This window comes from Pygocentrus nattereri, chromosome 6, assembly GCF_015220715.1.
Source record: "Pygocentrus nattereri isolate fPygNat1 chromosome 6, fPygNat1.pri, whole genome shotgun sequence".
Lineage (NCBI taxonomy): Eukaryota > Metazoa > Chordata > Actinopteri > Characiformes > Serrasalmidae > Pygocentrus > Pygocentrus nattereri.
The window spans coordinates 9,151,403-9,174,372 of record NC_051216.1 but is presented as its reverse complement, the minus strand read 5'-3'; the positions used below and the strand labels follow the sequence as shown (position 1 = coordinate 9,174,372).

General features: G+C 42.3%; 1 protein-coding gene across 1 annotated transcript in view; it reads right to left on the bottom strand.

The window, feature by feature from the left end:
- The window catches only part of calcrla (calcitonin receptor-like a), a 76,649-nt gene extending 54,528 nt beyond the window's left edge, over positions 1-22,121 (bottom strand). Inside the window, exon 1 of the mRNA XM_017682794.2 lies at positions 22,000-22,121. The gene's annotated coding sequence lies outside the window, so the exon portion shown is untranslated. The remainder of the gene's footprint in view (positions 1-21,999) is intronic.
- Between the last annotated feature and the right edge of the window lie 849 nt (positions 22,122-22,970).

Sequence of the window (22,970 nt, the reverse complement as noted above, 5' to 3'; positions counted from 1 at the left end):
AAACGCTATAAAATCGTAAAATTTTGTCAAACCAATGAGGCTGAGGAATATACAGCCGTGCGACAGAAGTCTATATGCCACAACAAACAGCATATTCATCTCTAGTTTTAGGTCAGAATTCCTGCTTAGTTTTACTGGAAACACTCTTTCCCGTACTAAACGCCAAAGCTCGGTTTGTAATGCAGTGATTTGTAGTACATTTGCTTTCTAACCCTTGCAGGCCCACAGGTGTAAGCCCAAGGCCTTTCTTCACCCTGCATTATAAGTGGTTGAGTCAGCGATGGAAACATGTAAACTGCCCCAGCAACTGGATGATCCAGCCTGTTCTTCATACACTCCCAAATAGCAAAGCCTCCCAGAACTGATGGTCAGGTGAGCAAAAAGCAAAGTATTTTGGCTGGAGCTAAAGAATATTCTGGACATCATTGCCACTCAGATCGTAACCTGGTCCTACAGCCCTGATGCTTAAAACTGCCCCAGAGTCTCTGTACATTTTCAGCCACGATGTTGACTGTCATTCTCAATGCAGGATGGGTTGGTTGGAATTTTATTCCAAATTTTACTTTGCTGCCTTAGTTACACATTAAATTTCATCTTAGTCTACATATTGGCAAATACCCCACTGCACAGCCCACCTGAGTGCTTATGTATATAGCACTAAGGAGAAGGGTGCAGGTATTTCTGGTTTCTGTCAACTAAGAGTGAAGTGGCATTTTTTGAAGACATACAGTGAAACTGCCTTTCACGGTTTGACGATAACACATTATTTAAAAGCGATCCAACAAAGCGCTTAAGTAATTTCAGCTTGACAGCCTACTTTTAGATGCTCAAGTTAAGTGAAGAGCTACGATTAAAAGTAGCTAATTTGGTACTTTTTAAAGAAAAAACAGAATCAATATCAGCCAATATTCAAGGCTTCAATATCCATTTTGGTATTAGTATCAGAAATGAAAAAAATGGTATCAAGCTATCTTTAAACTTATCCTTAATCTCAACCCAAATCCTAAACCTAACACTCAACTCTAACTCAAACCAAAAACTACTTAACCCTAAACCCAAGACTCACTCTGACCCAAACCTTAAAGTCAACCTCAAACTTGCACACTCTACACACTGCAATCTCAACCTCAAACCTTAACCCCAAACCTAACACTCAATCTAACCTTAACCTTAATCTCAACACAAAACCTAAATCTAAACACACCACTCAATCTAACCCTAACCTTAATCGTAACCAAACCAAAAATCCTGACAGTAATATCAACCCAAACTTAAACCCAAGGCTCACTCTCACCTTAATCTCAACCAAAACCTAAACCTAAACCCAACACTCACTCTAACACTAATCTTAATCTAAAAATAAACTAAATCCATCACTCAGTGCAACCCTAACCTTAAACTCAACCAAAACCCAAACCCAACACTCACTCGAACTCTAACCCTAAGCCTAATCAAAACCTAAACCTAAACCCAACAATCACTCTAACACTAATCCTAATTTTAAAAAGAACTAAATCCATCACTAACCTTAAACTCAATCAAAACCCAAACCCAACACTCACTCGAACTCCAAAACCTAAACCTAAACCCAACACTCACTCGAACTCCAAAACCTAAACCTAAATCCAGCAATCACTCTAACTCTAACCTAACTCTTACTCTGACCTTAATCTCAACCCAAAACCTCAACCTGTTATAACATTATTAGAGTTGTCATCAACCCTAATGAAGATTATCGTGTTTCACTCGATAGTGTGGTTAAGAGTCTGAGTGCTTGTAGATCATCTACAGTGCACTATTAAAAGGACGCCTGACCAGTTTCACTGCAGGTTGGTTGTGGAGACCCAAACCATCTGGACAGCAGTGTGCGCCGTATTCTGCACGTCAGTAAAATGGTCATTTCTCTAAAACAGTCCCCCATTCCTTTCTCACGACTTTCCCTGGCACTATATACACAAACAGACGAGAGCAAATGTGCTTCTACATGGCCACAGAAAGGGATTCTTCTTCCCGAGTTGAACTTGTCTGAGCCTAAATTGAACTTTGTCACGGAGCCCATCTGACAGCAGGGCCCACTCACAAACTCACAAATGGATTCCTCTCTAATAAAACTTGGATGATTGTAAAAAATACCCAGAGGTGCACGACTGCTTTCCTAACAGAGAGCCCTGTATCTGTTAAAGCCACTGTGTTCACAATCAGAGTGAGACAGACAGATGGTGCTCGAAGTCTGCTTCTTTAAAACTGCACTGAACGATTCACAATTCAGGGTGGCCAATCAGAACAGAGACTATTTACATATTTCAGTCTTAAAGATAAAACAACAAAAAGAGTGTTTAATTGTAAGGGGTAAAGAGAGGTTGGAAAACGGTCACGTATAAATAAATGGTGATGTTTTTGGCACTTAAATGCATGCAAATGTCATAAGTCCTTAAGATCTGAGGGGGAAAATGAAATGCAAGAAAGAAGATAAAGACCTTTTAAAGGGGAATTCCACCAACTTTTCAAAATTTCTGCACAATTAAATCATTCATATGTAAACCAAGTCATTCAGAATGTTGATATGAAACGTTCCGTTCTAGAGAAAGTTAACGAGTCTGAGTTGTTCAGAGAGGTGATAGAAACCAAACATCTGCTTCTATAAGCTTCCTCACAGAAAGTTATTACACAAAATGACATCAAATACATCGTATAATGCCTGAGAAAATGTTTTACAGTAATTCTGAGACACTTTAGGTCAAAAGGGTTTTACACTTTTAAATATATTCATGGCAGTGATGCACATATAAGTTATTACTTGACTATCATGCCATTACTATGAAGCACATTACTATGCAACTTACACACCATATAAAGTGTAACAGGTATTTTTCAAATTATGTTGAAAACTCAAAAAATATGAGGTTTTCTTCCCACAATAGCGATAATTATATATATATATATATATATATATATATATATATATATATATATATATATATGCATACATATATGTATGTAGGTATGTATGTATGTAGACATAACCACTATGTATATTATCAGCATATCTGCCACTACAAAGTAATCTGAGTCACTAAGTTGCTTTACAACTGACCATTTCACATGAAACCACTCTGAATGACTTTGTTCGTATCTCAGCCATTAAATGAAGCCAAAATTTTGAAAAATCTGTGAAATTCCCCTTTAAGTAACAAACTTGCTTATGTGGCTTCTGAGACAGTATGTCATACCGCTACCTATAAAAATGAACAAAACTCAAAAAATTCATTCTTCATGCACGATGCAAACTGGTGGGTCAGGCACTTCCATTAATTGTTTGTCATATCAGCTCTGTAGCTTCAGGTTAAAATTACCAAAGCAAACCGCACAACACCTGGTCTGTGCCCAGGGCTGTAGGGTCACCCACAAACCCCTGTTCTGTATGCAACTGCTGCTTTCCCCCAACTTGCCCTGTAGCTATGAAAATAACCCCTGCAGTCAGATCACATTTAAAGCTGTTTTTAGACCTCAGAAATGACCACACAGCACATGAAAGCCTGAGACTCTCAGCAGCAGACGAAAGGCCTAAACGCCTTTACCCGTGTTTACATCATTAATCCTGCTGTTGTCTGTGTGGGCAGGACGCCCCGCTGCAGTGCCGGAACAGCACAATGCTTTATGCAAATCTAGCCTCACTCTTAAACCTCTCTGTGTGGGATACACACAAAGGACGCTGACCTGTGCTGGGCCTTCATAACACAGGGCAGGAGGATACTGTAGATTTAGAAACAGTGTGCGCTTTACCTTCTCCTTTTGTTTTTCAGTGATGGCATTTCATCACACACTTTCTTTCATCCTAACAGCAACATTTGGCAGAGATATGACAACATTAAGGGGACAGTTTGTCAAAAATTCAGTTGATAGTCAAAAATGAGTGAAAAACACCTCTACGGTAATTGGACACAGAGAGATTCACTCGAAAGAAGCCCACGGGAGTTCTGCTGTAACTCCCGTGAGGATGACGCAGGACTACCTTGACGTATGTGTAAATGACTGCATTACATGTGATGCTGGAAGTGATCTCTGTTCTTCCACATTGTGAGGATTGTTCTGATAAACTTTCCCTTTGAGCATAACCCAAAGGAAGAAGTCTGGTGGTGTCAGATCCGGCAACCGTGGTGGCCAAAGCCCCTTTGAAATGGCCCTGTTGCCAAAGAAGGACACAATTTCTGCCATGCTCCTTGCCTACTATATACTGTATGCCACCATCCTGATGATAAGTCGAGTGACTGAGAGAAGGGGTACAGGGGAAGTTTAAGATTAAATGTTGGCACGGCTGTTCGGCGCCTATATCATCATATAGATATAGTTGGGCTCACCTCCACCCACAGTGTTGGCTCTGGAACCAAACTCCTTGATAGGGGTTGGACCCTCTCCTACTCAGGGGTTGCACAGGGTGAGAGGTGCCGGGCGGGAGTAGGGATACTCACGAGTCCCTGGCTGGTGGCCGTGCAGGTGGAGTTTGTCCCAGTGGACGAGAGGGTTGCCTCAATGCGAATTAAAATCGCAGAGAGGAAAACTCTGACTGTTGTGTGTGCTTATGCTACTCTTAAGAGTGAGTGGGCGGGGTTCTGGAAAGGGTCCCACCTAGACTCCATAGTCTTACTGGGGCACCTCAACGCTCATGTTGGCAATGACTGGGAGACCTGGAGAGGCGTGATTGGGAAGAACGGTCTGCCCGATCTAAACCTGAATGGTGAATTGTTATTGGACTTCTGTGCCAGGCATGGATTGTCCATAACAAACACCAAGTTCAAACACAAGGATGTTCATAAGTGTACATCGTACCAGAGCTCCTTGAGTCAGAGGTCAATGATTTGTCAACTTTATTGTCGTTTCATCTGACTTGGGACCGTATATTCTGGACACTCGGGTAAAGAGAGGTGCTGAGCTGTCAACTGATCACCATCTGGAGGTGAGGTGGATCAGATGGCAAGGCAAACTGGTGGTCAGACCCAGTAGGCCCAAGTGAATAGTGAGGATGTGCTGGGAACGACTGTTGCAGGTCCTTGTTTGGAATGATTTCAACTCCCATCTCCGGGAAAGCTTTTCTCATGTCCCAGAGGAGGTAGGGGACATGGAGACTGAATGTACCCTGTTCAAAACCTCCATTGTGGAAGCTGCCGGGGCACAGCTGTGGCCAAAAGCTTGTGGGTGCCTGTCTGGCGACTCAAGAGTGGTTGGGGTGGCTGTATTCGCCAAGGGTGGAGAAAATCTGACCTTAAATGAGGACATTGGTGGTTGGTGGAAGGAGCACTTTGAAGAACTCCTTAATCCGGGAAACATGCCTCCCTCACAGGAGTCAGGCTCTGGCGGGTCAAGCTCCATTTCCCTGGTGGAGGTCACTGAGGTAGTTGGCAAGCTCTTCAGTAGCAAGGCACCGGGGGTGGATGAGATTCGTCCTTGCTTAAGGCTGCTTAGAGATGCTTAAGTCTCTGGATATTGTGGGGCTGTCGTGGCTGATGCGCCTCTGCAATATTGCATGGACCTCAGGAACGGTACCCTTGGACTGGCAGACCGGGGTGGTGGTTCCCATTTTTAAAAAAGGGGACCGGAGGGTGTGTGCCAACTATCAGGGTATCACACTGCTCAGCCTCCCTGGGAAAGTCTATGCCAAGATCCTGGGACGGAAACTCAGACCGACAGTTGAACCTCAGATTAAGGAAGGAACCATGCGGATTCCGTCCTGGCCATGGAACAATGGACCAGCTTTTCACCCTCTCATGGATTGTTGAGGGGGCATGGGAGTTTGCCAACCCAGTCTACATGTGTTTTGTGGATTTGGAGAAGGCTTACGACTGGGTTCCCTGAAATATCTTGTGGGAGGTCCTTCAGGAGTATACTCCTCTGCATTGAGAGGAGCCAGCTGAAGTGGTTCAGGCATCTGATTTGGATGCCCCTGGACGCCTCCCAGTGGGGGTGTACCAGGCACGGCCTACTGGGATAAGACCCCGGGGTCGTCCTAGGACAGGGGGACAAGGTCATCTGGGATTCTCTGCTCTCCCCAATGCTACCGCGACCCTATCTGGATTAAGCGGTTAATGACAATGATGATGATGATGATGACATTGCACATTGTTTCGTTCATGTTGCTTCAGCCTAGAGAGAGTTATTACAGAATATTATGGGCCTCTTTCGAGTGAATCTCCTTGTAGTAGTATGTTAGGGCTAATGTACACAAACATTTTTTGGATGTTCTAGATTAAACATGAACATTTGAGGCTTGTAAAAGACATTCTGTGCTTTCTAAGAGACATTGATGTATTGCTGCTGTCAGAACGAAACATCATATCTGTCATTTCACAAAACGGCTGCTGCAGAGCACCAACCCACATGTTGTCAATACCTTGTCACAATTACCTCAGAATAAAAGATAAATATAAAATCATGAGCTAAATGAGAAAATCCCTGATAAATGAAAAGAGTAATATTTCAGGATTTTATCACACGAGGTTGCAAACTTTCAAGGTGTATTTGACAAAGACAGCCCAAACTTTTTGGTGTGAGATGCATTTATTTCTTTGCATGCTAGCCTGAAACATGACTGAGGCTAGATGGTGTCTGGCATCCAGAAAAAAGGATGACACAGATAGGTTTACAGTCCTACAGTTGCACATTCTGCTAGGACTGAGAAGCCATTTTCATTAATATAAGTCAGTGTACCATCAAAAACATTCTGGTGTTTTTTTTTTCTTTTTTTTTTTTGGTTGCCAAATCTGCCATCTAGCAAGTCACTAGTCAGAAGCATGGTAGCTGTCACGTAGCACTAGCCCTGTTTAAATGCAGCCTAATAATCCATTAATAATCCAGTAGGAATAGAATATGTCCATCTATACACCTCAATCGGAACAGACTAGTCTGATTGTGGCCATTCGGAATACAGTTTCTATTCGATTGATCGAGGTGGTTAATCCTGTGAATTATCAATTAAATAGAAGAATAATATCCATGTAAATGCCTGTGTACATTCCCTATCGGAAAGTTTAAGTATGTTCTGCATGTGCATCACGTCATAGTGAGAGTTTATACTGTTCAACACAGCGGAGCAGAAACTGGTCTGCAGAGGAGACGAAGTTTATGCTCTGATCTATAAAAGACGGCGGTGGGACGGACGTCCAGCTTATGTGTCTCAGAACACGACGTCTTCCTCTCGGCCTTCTTTAATAAGGACATGTGAAGGACGTTTTCCTGAGTCTGACATCATTTTAAAGTAATTAAAATCACAAGCACTGCTCACTGCTGCTCATCTCACTCTAACGTGATGCTCGTTGTCATGGTAACGTCTACACTAAGTGGTTCTTTTTGGTAATTTTGGATAGGTTTACTTGTAGTGAGCATGTAAACAGAGATTTTTCATCAGATTGTTGAGTAGAGCGAGAATGTAAACACCTCAATCTTCATCTATAATTTAAAAATCTTTGCATGTAATCAAACTGATGTGAACATCCACTCGATGATGTTTTGATGCAGGGTAAATTGGTGTCTGGGGTAAATTACACAGACATTTTAATCCATACAAATCAGCCAGTCAAATCAGGCACAGATTAAATGATCAGAATTTCTCTGGCAAAATGACCAAATATCCACCTCAAATATGCACATCTACAAAAATGGACAAAAGTATGAATTCAAGATGCTTCAAAAGAGCTGCAACAACTGACCACTCCTGTGGCACTTTTTTCCTGTTTTGGATTGAATGTGGAAGGTCAGGTACTTTGTCATATTGTGTCAGAATCCATTGGACTATTGTGGATTAACATGATTTAGGCATGATGCTAATTGGTGTACATAAGCTTCCACTAATTGCTACCTTGTAGCTCCAATTAAAGAACCAAACTTCAGACAAAAATAAATCTTAGCTGATCGACTACGTTTGGAGTAAAGTGTGTAAACTAACCAAGCTATTGCTTTAGGCCTCACTTCACTGGGCTGGAACCGACACAGAGCACTGCACATTACGAAAGCCCTTCTCTCCAAGTGATGGAAGAAACTAGGGAATCTGCTAGCCTGCGTTAGTTTGCTTTTCTCATAACACCACGGATGCGTTGGTTCTAAAAGCTGTGCTCATTTTCCACTGCCCAGCATCCCACACAAAGCAATTCATCTCCAAGCACTCCCTTTCAGAAATACTTCAGTTCCTACTCACTCTGTGTCATCACAGCCATCTGTTGCACCGCCTGGTCCTAATGCTAACCTCGCTACAAATAACCACAGGAACATGCTCTAACCGAGCTCACAGGAATAAACTCTTACACAACCAGCAAACAAATCTGACGTCTAGTCTTAAGCATACTTTCACCAACTTGAGGCTCACTGCCGGCCAGAAAACAGAGCTAATAAATCTAATTTATCCAACTAATGCTTACTTTCATAACAACGCAGTTTCTAATTTTGGGTGATCTTGATGTAAACTGCCTGTTCCTAGAAGATCCTCTTAAGGCACTGCCTGTGAATGTGAAAGGATTGACCCTTTAACTGCCATAGAACTGTGTAGGTGGGGTGGTCCTGGAGCTCCTGGATAATAAGCCGTGCATCTAAGAACTGAATAATAAGACTGGAGTGTAAGAGGTTGATGTTTAAAGATATCGTAAATGCACACTCTAAACATGAAGGTGCCAAAGAGGTACAATGGAGTGGAGTGAAGAGGAGCCCATAAAGGACCCATATCATGGAAAACTAAAATCTCCCTGCTTTTCATGAGGTAAGAGTTTGGTGTCATACAGAAACACTGTTACATTTTTAAAACGCACTATTCACCCACGCCATACGTTGTTTTTGTGATGCCAACACTTTTACGTTTACATCCACCTAGTCAGTCTACAGCAGTTTAGCCCTGCCCACTCACACTGAAGTCAGAATGAGGCAAAACACAGGGCAGCCAATCAGAAGTCATTTACATATAACAGTCTTAAAGGTAACACTAACAATCTCTCTCTCTCTGGAAATAATTTGCATTGTGTGTAAAATTCATGAACGACTGGACCAAAAGAAATGGCCCAAAATTACTTGGAGAAAATTGAATTACACTGAAATTAGAGTAAAGCTATTTTGGAAGTGTTTTTTTTTAAAACATCGGTATATATACACTATATTTCCAAAAGTTTTCACTCACCCATCCAAATCATTGAATTCAGGTGTTCCGATCACTTCCATGGCCACAGGTGTATAAAACCGAGCCCCTAGGCCTGCAGACTGCTTCTACAGACATTAGTGAAAAAATGGGTCGCTCTCAGGAGCTCAGTGAATTCCAGCGTGGTACCGTGATCGGACGCCACCTGGACAATGAGTCTGTGATAGCTGCAAAAGGCAGGCCGACATCATATTAAACCCTATGGATTAAGAATAGGATGTCACTCAAGTTCATATGCGTGTGAAGGCAGATGAGCAAATACTTCTGGCAATATATATATATATTTATATATATAAAGAGATAGAGAGAGATAGAGAGAGAGAGAGAGAGAGAAGTGATTGTGATGAAGTTGGCTTTTTTTGGGCTTATTTTATTGAGCCAAGTTGCTTCGTTTGGGCTCTTTTCCATAGACCTGGTTGCTTGTGAGATCTGGCAGCACCGCTGGAAACACCAGATCCTGGCATTTTGTTTCAAAGGAAGGGCTTCACAGTCCAAAGCCATAAGTGCTGATGCCTGGAGGCACATTCAGACTAAATATCAAGCTTTACGTAAAGATAACCGTTATTTCTGATCTAGTTTGCTTCAATTATAATTAGTGTCACTGCGCATCGCTACAACCTCACCAGACGGCACCCTGACTAATTAATGAATGATCATATCAGCACTGAACCTGGAGCTACTGCTCTTTTCAGCAGTTACCTGCCAGGACAGCTTTCTGAAAGGGTGATGAATACAGTTTCAGCATCTTTGTTGGTGATGTAATGTGATAGCTGCAGCGGCAGGCGAAACGGAGATGATGAGAGCAGAGGCTGTTCTCTGCATGGTAGGGCAAAATAAAAGGCCCGGCACACAGAAACGAACGACGAGGAATAAAATCTGCAGAGAGAAAGCGATACAGTACAGTTAGACTGACTCTGGCTCAGTGAAGGGAACGAGGAGGAAGACATGCAGTATGATGATAAATGGGGAAAGTTACATCACAAAACTTAATTCATGGGTATCATCAGCACTTCTGAACACTGAGGAAGCGCATGTGTCATTAAGAAAGACTAGACAGGGCTCTTGATTAATCGCAATAAGCCATGAGATGCCGTGCATAGGAATTTAAATACTGGATCCTGCAGCCCAACGGTGCAAAATACAGCTAAGAAACAGTCGTTTGGGACACATTCACACTCGATTAATGATGCACTATTTGGCGGTAGAGGCTAGAATTTCTAAACTTTCATAGCTAGAACGCTGTTTAGGGAGTACGGAGCCGTTTGGGATTCAGCCTTGGTTTCTCGCGACTTCTGACCTGAAGTGTGTAATCCATTCAAGTGACATTTTTAGACTTTTATACTGCTGTTTTACGGTTAAACAGAATGTACGTACTTTAATCCAAGCCTGTAATATTAAAGATGGAGTTGTTCTTTTAGCCTGTTAGCTGGCTGACCAGCCTGGCTCTAGTTAAGAACATAAGTTGTCAGCCCCTCAGTTGAAACAAAAATGGGTTCTTACTTCATCAGTACACTCAAAGGTCCACGGGAGCAGCATGAGAGTCAAAGATCATCCACAGCACAGGACTTTTTCATGCTGTGTTAATGTTAATGCAGTGATTCACAGTTCAGTTGTTCTGAAGTGGTCAGAGGTGCATGTGTACTGCATATACAGTGGCTACGAACACGGCTCAGCCAGTCAATGGCAGTTAACAACTTTCTCTGACACAGTGACACAATACGATTGCACACAAAAGAGTGACAATTATGATGAATCAGCCAATTGTGTGAAGCGTGAGGAAGAGCTTGCTTTTCAAAGAATAAACAGACATCACACTGTGTAAATAAAGGTGAGGCAATGCTGTCTCCACCGCCACCATGTTAATGCTTACTGGAATAATGCCCGTATGACCGTGTGATGGTATGATTGTCTCGTCTGCTGAAACGCAATTTATTTCACGTAATTCATGCCACAAATATGATGAAGGCGAAACAAAAGTGACCCGATAAGGACCACTTACAGAAGGCTTTCCCTGATTGGTCAAAAGCTCCAAAAGCTGTTTATGCTAAATCCCAAACCTAGCCTGCCCTGGAGCAGATTAGGCATGCAGCATGAGTTGCCATGACGATGCAGCCTGCTAAAAAGTGGTCCACCATCGTAAGACAGAAAGTCCAGAGAGTCTGTAAATAACAACCAGCATACAGCACGTCCCAAAACTGCAACAAGTTGCTGATGTCGGTACATTTTTACTCATTTTTTTTCTCCCCTTCCCTTTAAAATAGTTTATTTTTGCAAATTAAGAATCTTAAAAATAAGAATTTGTTTAAGAGCCTTTTAAGCCCCTTAAACCCCTTCCACAGACTTTCTTAAGCCCCTAAACTGTAAAGGCTGAAACATGGTTACCAGTGACCAGTCAAAATGGTCATTACCTAAGTCAGTTATTCATTTTTAGGAGTTATTCCTGTTTCCAAAACTGAGATTCTACAGAGATAAAGGGGCTCCTAACAACCACCTGGAAGAGCTGGTAGATACCAAAACAGTCCCCCTCAGATAAACAGCATTTAAAGCTTTCATCTCTGAGAGAGAGGAGAAAATCAAGCTGCTTCAGATCTGAAAACATCCACAGGTGTTTTCTGTCCATCCTTCCACTGTCAGAAGACCACTCAGCACTGTGGGTCTGAAATGATGTGTAGCTGAACAATAAGAACCTCACTGAGAAAAGGAGACGGACACATCAAACAAAGAAGCTGAACGATGGACTGACCAGCCCAGAGTCCAGACCTCAACACCACTGAATGGGTTTGATTATTTCAGAAAATCAACCAGCTTCTAAGACTGAACTTTGGAGGTGTGTCTGCAGGTTCTCTGAGGAACTGAAAGTGAGTATCCTAAAAAGAATGGAAGTTGGAATAAAAGACTCAATAAATACGGAAACACATGATACTATATTTAGTTGTTGAAGCTTCTGTGGAGTTTCCTGTTTGTTTTTTTCCCCGACACTGAAAATGAGAGGCTTGTTCTTAATGGCCATTTTGAGTGGTATTTAAATAAATAGTATGTTCAAATATTGTAATGTTATTTATTTCCTGTTTCGCTCAGCCTCACTGAGAGGGTGAGGGAAGAGCCCTGTAACACAGTCACAGCTGAGTGCAGCCCGAGTGTTTATAGACCGGTGTTTAGTTAATGTGGAGTGATGAGTTTTCTCATGGACACGCACGCTGCAGACTGCACAGAGCCTCTCTGGACGCTCGCCGTGATCCCAGAACGTCAGTTTTTTCGCCAAGGCACAAAACCTCCACCACTGGGGACCACAACAAACATTTTCTTTGTAAACAACTGCGAGCGTCTGAGCGGCACACACAACTCCCACCACACACTCCTCTGATTGCTTAATTACTGCACACAAATTCTATCAGAACAAGCACAAGAGAGAGAGAGAGAGAGAGAGAGGGGAGGGTGAGAGAGAGAGGGAGAGAGAGGGGAGAGAGAGGGATAGACAAAGAGAGGGAGAGAGAGATAGATAGAAAGAGAGAGAAAGACAAGGGAGGGATAGAGGGGTGAGATAGAATATAGAGAGAGACAGAGAAGGAGAAAGAGAGAGAAAGAGAAGGGAAGGATAGAGGGATGAGAGAGAGAGAGAGGGAGGGTGAGAGAGACAGGGAGAGAGATAGACAAAGGGAGGGAGAGAGATAGATAGAAAGAGAGAGAAAGACAAGGGAGGGATAGAGGGGTGAGATAGATAGATATATAGAGAGAGACAGAGAAAGAGAAAGAGAGAGAAAGAGAAGGGAAGGATAGAGGGATGAGGTAGATAGAGAGAGAAGGGAGGGATAGAGGGATGAGATAGATAGAGAGAGAGTCAAAGATAGAGGGGAGGGTGAGAGAGAGAGAGAAAGAGAGAGAAGGGGGAGAGAGAGATAGACAGAGAGAGGGAGAGAGAGATTGATAGAGAGAGAGAGAAAGAGAAGGGATAGATAGATAGATAGATAGATAGATAGATAGATAGATAGACAGAGAAAGAGAGAGAAAGAGAAGGGAAGGATAGAGGGATGAGATAGAGAGAGAGAGAGACAGAGAGAGAGAAAAAGAAGGGAGGGATAGAGGGATGAGATAGAGAGAGAAAGAGAGAGAGAGAAGGGAGGGATAGAGAGATGAGATAGAGAGAGAAGGGAGGGATAGAGGGATGAGATAGAGAGAGAGAGAGAAAGAGAGTCAAAGATAGAGGGAAGGGAGGGATAGAGGGGTGAGATAGATAGATATATAGAGAGAGACAGAGAAAGAGAAAGAGAGAGAAAGAGAAGGGAAGGATAGAGGGATGATAGAGAGAGAGAGAGAGAGAGACAGAGAGAGAGAAAGAGAAGGGAGGGATAGAGGGATGAGATAGAGAGAGAAAGAGAGAGAGAGAAGGGAGGGATAGAGAGATGAGATAGAGAGAGAAGGGAGGGATAGAGGGATGAGATAGAGAGAGAGAGAGAAAGAGAGTCAAAGATAGAGGGAAGGGAGGGATAGAGGGGTGAGATAGATAGATATATAGAGAGAGACAGAGAAAGAGAAAGAGAGAGAAAGAGAAGGGAAGGATAGAGGGATGAGATAGAGAGAGAGAGAGAGAGACAGAGAGAGAAAGAGAAGGGAGGGATAGAGGGATGAGATAGAGAGAGAAAGAGAGAGAGAGAGAAGGGAGGGATAGAGGGATGAGATAGAGAGAGAGAAGGGAGGGATAGAGGGATGAGATAGAGAGAGAGAGAGAGAGAGAGAGAGAGAGAGAGAGAGACAAAGATAGAGGGAAGGGAGGGATAGAGGGGTGAGATAGATAGATATGTAGAGAGAGACAGAGAAAGAGAAAGAGAGAGAAAGAGAAGGGAAGGATAGAGGGATGAGATAGAGAGAGAGAGAGAGAGAGAGAAGGGAGGGATAGAGGGATGAGATAGATAGAGAGAGAGTCAAAGATAGAGGGGAGGGTGAGAGAGAGAGAGAGAGAGAGAAAGAGAGAGAAGGGGGAGAGAGAGATAGACAGAGAGAGATAGATAGAGAGAGAAACAGAAGGGATAGATAGATAGATAGATAGATAGATAGATAGATAGATAGATAGATAGATAGATAGATAGATAGATAGATAGAGAGAGAGAGAGAGAGAGAGAGAGAGAAACAGAAGGGATAGATAGATAGATAGATAGATAGATAGATAGATAGATAGATAGATAGAGAGAGAGAGAGAGAGAGAGACAGAGAGAGAGAAAGAGAAGGGAGGGATAGAGGGATGAGATAGAGAGAGAAAGAGAGAGAGAGAAGGGAGGGATAGAGGGATGAGATAGAGAGAGAGAAGGGAGGGATAGAGGGATGAGATAGAGAGAGAGAGAGAGAGTCAAAGATAGAGGGGAGGGTGAGAGAGAGAGAGAAAGAGAGGGGGGAGAGAGATACACAGAGAGAGGGAGAGAGAGAGAGAGAGAGAGAGAGAGAGAGAGAAAGAAAGAGAAGGGAGGGATAGAGGGATGAGAGAGAGAGCGAGAGAGAGAGAAAGAGAGAGACAGAGTCAAAGATAGAGGGGAGGGTGAGAGAGAGAGAGATAGACAGAGAGAGGGAGAGAGAGATAGATAGAGAGAGAGTGAGAGAGAAGGGATAGATAGATAGATAGATAGATAGATAGATAGATAGATAGATAGATAGATAGATAGATAGATAGAAAGGAGGGATAGAGGGGTGAGATAGATAGAGAGAGACAGAGAGAGAGAAACAGAAGTGAGGGATAGAGGGATGAGATAGATAGATAGAGAGAGAGAGAAAGAGAAGAGATGGATAGAGGGATGAGAGAGAGAGAGAGAGAGAGAAAGAGAAGGGAGGGATAGAGGGATGAGAGAGAGAGAGCGAGAGAGAGATAGAGGGGAGGGTGAGAGAGATAGATAGAGCAAGAGAGAGATAGAGAGAGGGAGAGAGCGAGAGAGAGAGAGACAGAGAGAGAGAGTCAAAGATAGAGGTGAGGGTAAGAGAGACAGAGGTAGACAGAGACAGAGAGATAGATAGAGCAAGAGATAGATAGAGTCAAAGATAGAGGGGAGGGTGGGAGAGAGATAGACAGAGAGAGGGAGAGAGAGATAGATAGAGACAGAGAGAGAAAGAGAAGGGAGGAATAGAGAGGTGACATAGATAGATAGAGACAGACAGAGAGAGTCAAACATAGAGGGGAGGGTGAGAGAGAGATAGAGGGGAGGGTGAGAGAGATAGATAGAGCAAGAGAGAGATAGATAGAGAGAGGGAGAGAGCGAGAGAGAGAGAGAAGGGGAGAGAGGGAGAGAGAGAAGGGAGGGATAGAGGGGTGAGATACAGAGATAGAGAGAGAGAGAAAGAGAGAGAGGCAGAGAGACAGAGAGACACAGAGAGAGAGATAGACAGGGAGAGCAAGACAGAGATAGATAGAGAGAGGGAGAGAGTGAAAGAGACAGAGAGAAAGGCAGAGAGCGAGAGAGATACAAAGACAGAGAGGGAGAGAGGGGGATAGAGGGGTGAGATAGATAGAGAAAGAGATAGAGAGACAGAGAGAAATAAACAGAGAGATAGAAAGATAGACAGAAAGACAGGGAAAGAGAGAGAGAGAGAGAGAGAGAGAGAGAGGATGAGGGAGAGAGGGTGAGAGTAACTCTGCAGCTTCAACTTGTCTTTTCAGCACTGCACATCTCACTAAACAGGTTTCCCTGTTTGTTTAAAGGGGCTGTTTGTCAGAAACTCTAATTTAGTCCTCTTACCCCAAATACAGTTAACCAAACTTCACCATTCGAACTCCACAGTGTTGTTCGCTCGTTATCTAAAACTAGTTAAGTAGTTTGGTGAGAAATCATATTTACACAACTTTCCATTCACACTAGAAAAACTGCGCATGTAATATAGCGTCCGTAGGCCTGGGTGATGTGAAGGAGAGTCAGGTTCTGCAGGGAGGCAGAATTTGGCCCAGCACATCTGAAAGCGCTGTGTTGAGTTCCTCTGTGCTCAGTTACTCTTGTTGAGTTACTCTGTGTTGAGTTACTCTGTGTTGAGTTCCTCTGTGTTGATTTACTCTGTGTTGATTTACTTTGTGTTGAGTTACTCTGTGTTGAGTTCCTCTGTGTTGAGTTACTCTGTGTTGAGTTCCTCTGTGTTGATTTACTCTGTGTTGAGTTACTCTGTGTTGAGTTCCTCTGTGTTGAGTTACTCTGTGTTGACTTACTCTGTGTTGAGTTCCTCTGTGTTGATTTACTCTGTGTTGAGTTACTCTGTGTTGAGTTACTCTGTGTTGATTTACTCTGTGTTGAGTTACTCTGTGTTGAGTTCCTCTGTGTTGATTTACTCTGTGTTGATTTACTTTGTGTTGAGTTACTCTGTGTTGTTCCTCTGTGTTGAGTTACTCTGTGTTGAGTTCCTCTGTGTTGAGTTCCTCTGTGTTGATTTACTCTGTGTTGATTTACTTTGTGTTGAGTTACTCTGTGTTGAGTTCCTCTGTGTTGATTTACTCTGTGTTGAGTTACTCTGTGTTGATTTACTCTGTGTTGAGTTACTCTGTGTTGAGTTCCTCTGTGTTGATTTACTCTGTGTTGAGTTCCTCTGTGCTGAGTTACTCTGTGTTGATTTACTGTGTTGAGTTCCTCTGTGTTGAGTTACTCTCTGCTGAGTTACTCTGTGTTGATTTACTCTGTGTTGATTTACTCTGTGTTGAGTTACTCTGTGCTGATTTACTCTGTGTTGATTTACTCTGTGCTGAGTTACTCTGTGTTGAGCTACTCTGTGTTGATTTACTCTGTGTTGAGTTACTCTGTGCTGAGTTACTCTATGCTGAGTTCCTCTGTGTTGAGTTCCTCTGTGCTGAGTTCCTCTGTGTTGATTTACTCTGTGTTGAGTTACTCTGTGTTGATTTACTCTGTGTTGAGTTACTCTGTGCTGAGTTACTCTGTGTTGATTTACTGTGTTGAGTTCCTCTGTGTTGAGTTACTCTCTGCTGAGTTACTCTGTGCTGATTTACTCTGTGCTGATTTACTCTGTGTTGAGTTACTCTGTGCTGATTTACTCTGTGTTGATTTACTCTGTGTTGAGTTACTCTGTGCTGATTTACTCTGTGTTGATTTACTCTGTGCTGAGTTACTCTGTGTTGGGTTCCTCTGTGTTGGGTTCCTCTGTGTTGAGTTACTCTGTGCTGAGTTACTCTGTGTTGAGTTACTCTGTGAAGGCCTGTTCACTGTTAAAGCTCACAGTATGTTCGAATGTGTCTGAGTAACCTTGATGAGTGACCTTGTACACTTTGTTTGCAGACACCTGCTCCTCCAACGTTTCTTCTGAAATGAAGGCCATTCATATCCTTTGCTGCAGTAACAGCCTCTACTCTTCTGGGGTGGCTTTACTAGATGTTGGAACATCTCTGTGAGGATTTGATTGAGCATTAGTGAGGTCAGGTACTGATGTTTGAAGGTCATTTCTGAATCACTCCAACTCATCCTAAAGGTACGGGATGGACGGACGGTGGAGTTTCAGGGCTTAAAAACGTCCTCTTTTCTCAACACCTTCACTGCCCTGTGGAATTCTGTTGACTTCCATTATTATTAATTCATTATTTATTTATGTATTCATTTCATTGTTGTTTAATGTTTTTGCTGCAGGTCAGTTATGTAGCTATAGTTATTGTTTGTTTCACATTGCTTCTGTAAAAGTGACCTGAGTAAAGGAAAGACTCAGTATAAAGCAAATATAATAATAATAATAATAATAATAATAATAATAACAATAATATTGTTGTAGTTGCTGTTTTTTATTGTTATTATATAACAAAAAATGTTACTGTTGTTTTTGTTGTTATTATTAATAATAATAACTATTATTATTATTAATCTATTGTTATTTTTATTATATAATATTTTTAAATGGTTATTATTGTTAATATAATAATCATAATAAATGTTTTAATTATCGTAATAATAATAATAATAATAATATTGTTGTTGTTATATAATAATAAAAAATTACAAGTATTATTAATAATCATTATTATAATAATTATTATTATTGCTGTTGTTGTTATAAAATAATATTATTCATAATAATAACAATTCATATTATTTTGTCCATATTATTTCATATAATCATTGTTACTATTATTAATAAAATTACTTATTATTACTACTACTATTGTTTTTGTAAAACTCTTCTTTCTACTGAGACACTGTGGGTGAAGTGGGGCATTTACTATGGTGACGGTACAGTCACTGGTTGCAATGCCACCCAGGCAGGGGGGGTCCCCATCTCCCCCCTGGGTACATACACAAATCCTGGAGCTCCTCCAAACACTGAGGCCTAATGAACAGCTCCATTTAAACATCACCTGTGCCCTGAAACTGGTTTGCAGTGATTTACTTGGCTCCTCAAGATTTCATAACAAATCCCTCTCTCATTAGTGCCCTCTGCCAGCTGGCTTTGCCACAAACAAGCCGAAGAGCAGAGAGAAGAAGCTGTTTTTCCTCTTTGACATCTTCAGCTATAAAGCCAACCACTGACAGCATCCTCAGTAAACCGCATCACGGAAAAAAGTCCAAAAAACCCATCCGATGTTTCCTTCAGCGCTCGCAGCGCAGGCATAAACACCGGGGCACTAAACTAACAGGAGGGCATTCAAAGAATGTTTAACTTCTATCAGTTAAATGTGCTGTTTCGCTGAATGAACCGTCTGATCACTGTCCGAATAGATACTTTACTGGTTCAAAATCCAGCTCCTGCATAATGTCACAGGGGAAGTCCACCAGATTCACAAAATTTCTACATAATGCAACAGCTAAGATGTAAACATGCAGAGTGGTTTGGTGTGAGATCCTCTGCAGAGACTCTTTCTTCACAGTGGCGGTGACAGGAACCAGGGGTCATCATGACCACAACCATTTTAACCATTTTATTTACTATCCAAAACCACCAGTCAACCTAAACGTGTTAATGTACGTGTTAATGATGGTAAAATGGCAATAAATCTGAGAAAACTACAGTCCTTTGTCTACTATTTTGCCATATAACACCGTGCATGTACCTCTCGGCTGTATATTCATGGATTTTAGATCTTCAAAATGACCATAAAACAAGGCCCCAGGCATCAGGTAGCGCATTCATGACCGTTTCTTTTTAGGCAATAAGTGACCGCGAGGAGCTCTTACAGTGATTGAACTCTTCAGACATCTGGTTCCTGATGGTGGTTCCACCACCACCACCGTGAACAATTCCCGTCTCAGTAAGTTTCTCTAAAAGGCTCATTTCACATCACACCACTCTGAATGACTTTGTTTATATTAACCATTTAACCCACTATTGCATGAATTGTTACATGCACATGATAAAAAGTGTTTTAATGGGTTTTTGTAATTTAAATTTGCGTACATAATGGAAATATTTGAAAGTGGGGTATTTGGTAAATTGTTGCCATATGGCAACCGTGCACAAAAATACCACAGCACCATTAAATCTAGAAAAAAAGCACCATCAAAAATGTTTTCCTTTTATTGAAAACAAGACCAAACAAATCCAACGTAGTGAAATGTACAACCCGATATTTACAAATACTGGAAATCAATTTAAGTGATGCTTTTTTAATCCCACAAATTCCACCTCCACATTTAACCCATCCGTGAAGGGTAACACCACATACACACTAGTGAACACACACACACACACTAGGGGGCAGTGAGCACACTTGCCTAGAGTGGTGGGCAGCCCTATCCACCCCGCCCGGGGAGCAGTTGGGGGTTAGGTGTCTTGCACAAGGACGCCTCAGTCATGGACTGTCGACTCTGGGGATCAAACCAGCAACCTTCCGGTCACAGGGCCCATTCCCTAAGCTCCAGCCCACAACCGCCAAATTTTGATTGGCATGTTAAATGTATGGTAATGTAAACACATCATCCTAATAAGAATTCCTGGTCATGTGATGTCATTAAGTATTTGTCCTATCAAGATAAAAGAGCCTTTTTCACGATTAAATTGGAAAGCACAGATTTTATATTACTGCTTTTTAGGAAAATTGAGATAAAGTCATTGTTGCCATATGGCAACACCGTGCAGAGTTAATTCCGCAGAGTTTTTACAAATTCAGTGGCATTCCCCTTTATAATAATGACAGCTTTATAACATGCATGCTTTCTAGATTTGAATCAGTGTTAATAACATTATCTCCTCCTCTCGAAGTAGAAAAGATACAAGGACTGATTCAAGCGACTTACTGCACTACTGCATTTTACTGAGCCCCAGTGCTGTATTGTGCATTGGATGCGAAAGGCTCACAACTGAATACGAATGCAGCAGATATGTATCAATTTTGCATGGAAAAAGGGCTTCGTTTGCTGTTTATTACTGTTACGTCTGAGCACGGATGCGAAATGACCTACACTTGCAATAGTGCCATCACTGCCGATCGTCCAGCAGAGAGAATGTGCCCAGCCAAATGTGGACAGAATCGACAGAATCCCCTCCTGCCGCCCTGAAACATTTCATGGGCAATCTCCTGCTTATGTAACCACGCTGCTAAAATCGTGCTCATCCCACGGCTATGTGGTCCCACTTCTTAATCAGGGGGTCAGTCAGGGCCCTCCTGCTCTTTGGGGTGTCAGCGGCCACTGCTGTTTTCCTGACCTCGTTGTGCTGCCATCCTGTCTGCTCTGTTTATGCGGATGTCGGGGACGTTTTCTTTGAACTGTAATCCTGAGTGAGATTATTATTTACAGGACGCTTTGTGTTGCTGTTGTTATGCAGTGCGGAAATATCATCAGGTGCAATAAAGTCGGAGTTCTATTGATGTTTGTTTGTTGTTAAAACTGGACGGCAGATGGACGGCCTATCAATCCAGCTCCCACAAAGGGCCTCGTAGTTCCATAACACCGGAACATCAATACAAATGAAGAGGAATTTGATTGATTTTTCCAAAATTTCATGCTGACTCAGATGTAAACAAAGTCATTCAGACTTCAGTGGTTTGGTGTGAAATGGTTCACTACAGAAAAACGTATAGGCTCTGATATCTTTACAGTGGTGGTGATAGGAACCAGAAGTCAGATATTACAGCTATAAATGTGTAAATATTTATATTTCTAATAACAAAATATTTACTATTAAAGCCCAGCAGTCATCTCCAGACATTGTATTATTACATATAATAATGATTAAGATAAAATAGTGGAAAATCTGCAAAAATAGGTTTCCTTTGGGACTATTTTTGCCACACAACGTACTCCTCCGCCACGAATTAGCTTAAAAAAAACGGCCAAAACCGTCACAAAACTGGCTTTTATCAATGTCCCAGGCATCAGGCAGCACATTCATAAATTATCCCATGCAATAACATTCTTGTGAGGGCGCTTTTCGAGGTGGACCTCTGGTTCCTATCACCACCACTAGAAACAATTCTGGCTCTGTAAGTTTCTCAAGAACTGAGCATTTCAAACCAAACCGCTCTGAATGACCATATTTACATCTTAACCTCTTAATCAAGCACCAATATTGAAAAGAATGGTGGAGTTCCCCTTTAAGACACCTTCCCACAGAAGTGCTCTACGTTCATAGTACAATGTCCTAATTAAACAAGCCTACACGCTCCTAGGATGACAGGACATGAGGTGTTTCTTCCCATGCAATCTCATTAGTCCTAAACTTGTGTGGACACTGATCCCATATCTGTGCTTAAATCCACTGGACAAGCACTAAAACGTGAGCTTAACTCAAATCAAGCCGGCGTCAAACATCATTCCAGTGCTGGATCATTAGACTACTCGCTCAGCCACGTTCAGCACCCAAACACGCCGCTCTCGATCAGCAGGTAAACAAGCCCAGGCGAGTGTGTCGTCACGGCTCACAGCACAGAGGCTTACCTCGCTGTAAAGTCCGCGGTGAAGCCGGCAGGAGCGTCTCAGAGCCGCTTTCCCTTCAAACGCCGCAGCCAAATATCCAGCGCACTGACGGAGATGCCCGCCGCACTCCCCTCCACCGGAGCTGCGCTTTTCCCCACCCGTATTCACACACGCCACGCCCCCCTGCCCCGGGATTGGCTGGCAGTGTCCCCGCCCCCCGCGCAAGGATTGGCTGATGGAGTTGTAGTAAGTGCTTCATTTACTCACCTCTCTGCAGCATTGACAACACACGATGGTTCCTCAAGGGTTCTTTAGCAAAGGAAATGGTTCTATATAGAACCATGAACACTTTTTGGAATGAGTGCCACATAGCATCAAAAAGGGTTCTTCTGTTCCTTCATGCTTGACATCGTAACAGCGCCAAGAACCATCTACTGCAAATTTCTCCACCACTCTGAGGAACCTTTCCCTGGTGCAAGGAACCATTTAACCATGCAAAGGGCTCTCTGAGTGTTCATGGCTCTATATAGAACCATTTTCTTTACTAAAGAACCCTTGAAGAACCATATTTTTAAGTGTGTAGAATGATGAATAAGATAACAGATAACAAATGGATCTTCAAGGGTTCTTTAGGAAAGACGTCGGTTCCATATAGAACCATGAACACTCAAAGATCATTTAGGAGTTCTTTGCGTCGGGAAAGTTTTCTTCAGAACGTGCTACAGGTGGTTCTGTCTAGAGTATTTTTTGAAAATGGTGCTATAGAGCACTTGCTTGTATAAGCTTGTAACAACAGAAGAACCCTTTTCAAAAACGTCCTATATAGAACCATCTACATTCTCCATCAGTCCAAAGAACCATTTCATGGTGCAAAGAGCACCTTAATCATGCAAAGGTTTTTCATGGTTCTATACAGAACCATTTTCCTTACTAAAGAACCATCTTAAGTGATACTTTTCTAATCCCATAACCAGGGAAATTCCAGCTCCTCA